We start from the raw sequence: 5,453 nt of genomic DNA, 5'->3' as shown, positions 1-5,453 counted from the left end.
ACAAGATCTGCTCTCCTAGAAGGCACAGAGGGTATCAAACAAGTCGTCCCCTAAATCCTCCATTTTCTGTCCCACATAGTGCATCGTGATGTTGCATCATTACAGGAGGATGATATTTAGATTGTCACAATAAGGTCATGTTGCAGAAACACGTGCAAAACCAACATCAATAGTGCAACCTCCCCTCCCCCCAAGGTGCACAGAGCCCCCCAATACATACAGTGATGGGAGGGTCCCAGCTTGGGTCAGGGCAGAGACCCTTCCTACAGCTTATGGAGGTTCCCGCTAAGCACCCCCATACACACAAAACCACCCCAGCCCCCAACAGACCCCGCTCCCCCTACCTGCTGTTGTCTTCTGGGGAGACTCAGAGGCACCATAACCCTGATGTCTTCAGGGCCAGCTGTTGAGACCTGCTGCCCCCTCCAGCATCTTAGATGGTGGATAAGAGGCCTGCTCTGCCCTGCGGCATGGGACCCCCGTCTCTCTCTTCCCTTTAGGCTCAGACTCCCCTAGCAGCACCTCCTCACAGGCGTGGACAGTTCGGGTGCTCGGAGACCCAGTTATGGCCTAGCTCCCCTGGAGAATGGGCAGCAAAGAGCAGCCCCCTGTACTCCCCTACCCAGCACGGGGGTCCCACAGGCAGCCCCTGGGGGCTTCTCGCAGCGCCCGGGCTGGGTCCAGTGGCTCCCCAAGGCATTGCCCCAGTGACCCCTGCCCGCAGCCCTGCTCCCCGGTTGGCTGAGGGCCGCAGTTATCTCCAGTGCAGTTTCCCTTAGCACCAGCCCAGGGGGCCTGTGTGATGGTGTGGAGGCAGGTGGGGGCTGGCCAGTGGGAAACCTCCTTCCCCCCCCCCCACCGCAGGCAGTGAAGCTCCAGGCCGTGGGGGTGCTGGGAGCAGGGGGGCTGGAACAATGTGTAGAGTGGGGGGTGCTGAGAGCCAATGAACCAAACTGTATATGATGGAAACCGCTTCAAGCCAGGGGGTGCGGCAGCCCCCCTAGTTCCAGCACCTATGGCCAGCCGGGGCATTGGCCAAAGCCCCCCCAGTGTCCCGCAGGAAACGCCCAGCCCAGCTCCCCATGCTGGGCCCGGCAGTGCCAGGCCAGCTCTGTTACAACGGGGCTGGGCGCGGCTTGGCTCCGGGCTCAGGCCGGCGCTACGGGAAGGTGCCCAGGCCCCCCCCCGGTGCAAGGGGCCCCGGGGCCCTGCAGCCCGGCCCGGGAGCGCCCCCTAGCAGCCCTGAGGGGACCAGCCCGAGGCAACTTGGGGCTGTTCGGGGGCGGAAAGGAAACTCCGGCAAGCTCCGCAGGGTGCGCGGCAGAGCCCCGCTCCGGGGGCTGGGGGCGGCACCTGCGCCCCCGTCCTGCCCCCATGCCCCCCCCAGCTGACATTGGCCCTCCCGCGGGGCCGGAGCGGGCGGCCCGCAGGCACTATCCCCGCCCGGGCCGAGCCGAGCGCCGCCCCCCGCGGGCGGATTGGCCGCCGGCGGGAGCCCCGGGCGGGCGGGCGGCTATAAAGCGGCGGCGCGGGCGGCTCCCGGCAGGTGCCGAGCGGGGACTAGCGGCGAGAGGAGCCGGACGCTGCCCCGGGACGGCTGCATGGCGCTGTGCCCGGCGCCCGAGGCCCGCGTGCGGCTCGTGTTCCTCGGGGCGGCGGGCGTGGGCAAGACGGCGCTGGTCCGCCGCTTCCTGCAGGACACGTTCGAGGCGCGGCACCGGCGCACGGTGGAGGAGCTGCACCTGCTGGAGCTGGAGGCGGGCTCCGGGCTGCGCCTCCGCCTGGAGATCCTGGACACCAGCGGCAGCTACCGCTTCCCGGCCATGCGGCGCCTCTGCATCGGCCGCGCCGACGCCTTCGCCCTGGTCTAGTCGCTGCAGGAGCCCGACTCCTTCGCCGAGGTGCAGCGCCTGCGGGACGAGATCCTGGAAGCCAGGCGGGGCGCGGTGCCCGTCGTGGTGGTGGGGAACAAGAGCGACCTGGCGCCGGGCGAGCCCGACCCGCGCATCGCCGCCGCGCAGCGGGACTGGGGCTGCGCCTGCCTGGAGGCGTCGGCCAAGCAGGGGCGCAACGTGGTCGGCCTCTTCCAGGAGCTGCTGCGCCAGGTCAACCTGCCCGGGCGGCTCAGCCCGGCCCTGCGGCGCCGCCGGCCCCCGACCTGCTCCAAGGAGCCGCCCCGCCGGAGCGGCAAGAGCCAGAGCTGCGCGGTCTGCTAGGGCCCGGCGGGGCGGAGAGCGGGGCCCGGCGGGGCTGAGAGCGGGGCCCGGCGGGGCTGAGAGCGGGGCCCGGGGGGCCGCGGCCAGCGGGCCCGAGGGCCGGGCGGGAGCGGGGTCCCCCGGCAGCTGGAGAGGGCCGGGCCGGGGCTGCCTGCAGGGCGCGCCTGGTCCGCCCGGCAGCGAGTTCGGGATTGTTCCCCTAGTGCAGGGGTTCTCAGACTGGGGACCGGGAGCTGTCAGCCTGCACCCCAAACCCCGCTTTGCCTCCAGCCTTTATACTGGTGTTCAATAGATAAACACGTGTTTCTAATGGGGGGGGGGTCCGCACTCAGAGGCGTGCTCTGTGAAAGGGAACAGGAGTCCTTGTGGCACCTTAGAGACTTGTTAGTCAAATGTGTTTTGCTGCTGCTGCTCCCAGAGCACTGAGTCGGACTGAAGGAGGCCCAAGGATGGAATGAAGGTGCCTCGGCCTCTGGCACCTCTTACTCCAGGGGAGCAGCCCTGAGCAGGGTTCAGGCAGGGACCCTTCCCTGAAAGAAAAGGGAGTGCTGAAATCGGGGGCCGGGTCGCTTTAGCCCTTGCCGCCTGCCATGGCTCACAGGAGATGGCAGCCTTGGTTGGCACCGCTCCCTAGGACACCCTCATGCTGGACTAGCAGCTGCCTAGAAATCTAGCCAGCTGTGGTGGGGGAGTGTGAAAAGGTGAGGAAACGAAGGGGGGGTAGGGGCTGTATTGTAGAACGCTGCCCCCACCAAAACACTGCTCCAGGAATTGCACTGTAATGTGCATATGTTAAGCTACTTGTTTCTTTGTTACATGACATCTTTGGCTTCCTGTAATAAATCACTGTGTGGAATGAGTCCGTGTGTCTCCAGTGCCTTGGTCCTTCAAAGCTGTCGCCAACTGGGGTAGGCAGAGCCCTGTTAGCAAGGGCCCGCAGAGCCCTAGGGGTTCTGTTCTCTAGCTCCCTGCTTCCTGTACTCTTCACATGCTGTAGCAGCTGCTGCCTCCAGGTTAAGTTGTACGAGCTCTAATTCATGATTCCAGGTCCAAGATTTTAGGAATGTAAAACTGCCTCATAATCCAAACTCCACTACCAATTAGTACCCACTCCTCTGCCTGAGCTAGGGTGACCAGATGTCCGGATTTTATAGGGACAGTCCTGATATTTGGGGCTTTTTTAATATGGGCTCCTATTACCCCCGTCCCGATTTTTCACACTTGCTATCTGGTCACCTTAACCTGGGCGCCAGCAACAGCAGAGCGCCTACTGTTACATGGATCCTTATTCAGAGCTCATGCCACACTGAAGGGTGAGTCTGACCTTCTTGAAGCAGATTGTTCTGATCTGTTTTAGATGGCTGTCTGTCACTATAGTTCTGTGAACATCTTCCACAGAGGTGACGTCCCGGCAACTCTAGCTCGGGATAAAATCTCTGTTTGGAGGAGGGTTGCATATAGGGTGTTTGGTTAAGAACTTGTTTCATTTCCCTTTGGTGCCATTCTATCCCAAATGCCATTCTTATGGGGGAAAGGCATCTGCTAACGGCACAAACTGATGCAAGATAAAAACAACTCTCAATATGGAGACTGAGCAAGCAAACTTATGTTCACATCCATCTTAGTGGAAAGAATGCACGCTTAACTTGCACAAATGAAGACTTAGACTTGCATCTTTTAATGAATTTACTGGTGTTTATTAAATGTGAATTCAATCCATTTGATTAACATTTGTGTCTTTAATGCTAACTGTCAAATAAACAGGAAATTAATAGGTTTCAGAGTAGCAGCCATGTTAGTCTGTATCTGCAAAAAGAACAGGAGTCCTTGTGGCACCTTAGCACTACAAAAGTTGGTGGTTGAGGGTTTTTTTTTTCTTTTTTTCTGCTGATAGCTCATCTTAATTTAGCCTCTTACAGTTGGTATGACTACTTCCACCTTTTTCATGTTCTCTGTATGTATGTATATAGATCTTCTTACTATACGTTCCACTCTATGCATCCGAAGAAGTGGGCTGTAGCCCACGAAAGCTTATGCTCAAATAAATTTTAGTCTCTAAGGTGCCACAAGTACTCCTGTTCTTTTTGAGGAAATTAATAGATTTTGCTGCACTAGATCAGATTATTTCATCCATCAAATCCTGTACCTAACCCTCAACAGCTGCCAATACCTCATACTTTAAAGAAGTTGGGGGGGGGGGGGACATGCATCAAGAAATTGTTTGTGAGTAATTTGCTGAATTCACATATACTAAGACTTTGCACTAAGGCCATTTTCAAAACTGTGCCTATAGTTAAACACCCAGCTGCAGGTTGAGGTGCCTAAAGCAGTGATTGCGTACACTGCAATCTTATTCCTGGGTTTGTTTCATAGCCTTATCATTGTGTGTGTGAGATACATTATGATAATCACAAACAACAGTACCCAACATCAATGTACTTGGAGCCAGGGCTGAGCTGTGGAACAGTCAATTTCCAGCAGAGCCGAGACCACATTAGTTAAATGGCTATTTACCAAGGTAGCATTTCATTCCTCCCCCCCCCCAGTTAGAATCTATATTTGAATTGTTCTCCTCCCTCTTAGAGAACATTTCCTCCAGTGCAGGGGGCTTGTCAATGGTCCCTAAGTAGCAAGGTCGTGATAAGTTCAGTAGGCAAAGGGAAATAATAAAAGTTAGGGAAACTATTTACTGAGAGAGGTCTGTTCCCCTGTAAGGCCTGGAAAGCTTGAGGAGCCTATGACAGAGAGAGAAAATGTGTGCTCCTCCCTCCACCGCAAAAGTGCCTCACGGAGAGGTCAGGGGAGACATTAGCTCCTACTCTGCAGGAAGCACATCCTCAGTGAGCCCAAAGCCTGTGCCTAGGCTCCTGCAACACTATAGAGGGAAGCTGTGAAAGTGCGAGGGGGGAAGGGAAGGGAAGGCTGCTCTCATAGTTTTGCATCTGGAGGGAGGGTGGCAGGGGCTAGAGCTGCACAACTGGGAGAGGGTGGCAGGGGCTAGAGCTGCACATCTGGGAGAGGGTGGCAGGGGCTAGAGCTGCACATCTGGGACAGGTGGCTGGATCACAACAGCTGCACATCTGGGGGTGCGTGGCTGGGTCAGAGCTGCACATCTGGAGGGAGGGTGGCTGGGGCTGGAGCGGCACATCTGGGGGGGTGGCTGGATCACAGCAGCGGCACATCTGGGGGGAGGGTGGCAGGGGCTAGAGCGGCACATCTGGGGGAGGGGGGGTGGGG

General features: G+C 58.3%; 1 pseudogene; it reads left to right on the top strand.

The window, feature by feature from the left end:
• Positions 1–1,601: 1,601 nt before the first annotated feature.
• On the top strand, positions 1,602–2,216 carry LOC112119259 (annotated as a pseudogene).
• Positions 2,217–5,453: the final 3,237 nt, after the last annotated feature.

Source organism: Terrapene carolina, unplaced genomic scaffold, assembly GCF_002925995.2.
Source record: "Terrapene carolina triunguis isolate 2854851 unplaced genomic scaffold, T_m_triunguis-2.0 Scaffold93, whole genome shotgun sequence".
Lineage (NCBI taxonomy): Eukaryota > Metazoa > Chordata > Testudines > Emydidae > Terrapene > Terrapene triunguis.
The sequence above is the reverse complement of the archived record's forward strand: the minus strand, read 5'-3'. Positions and strand labels throughout refer to the sequence as shown.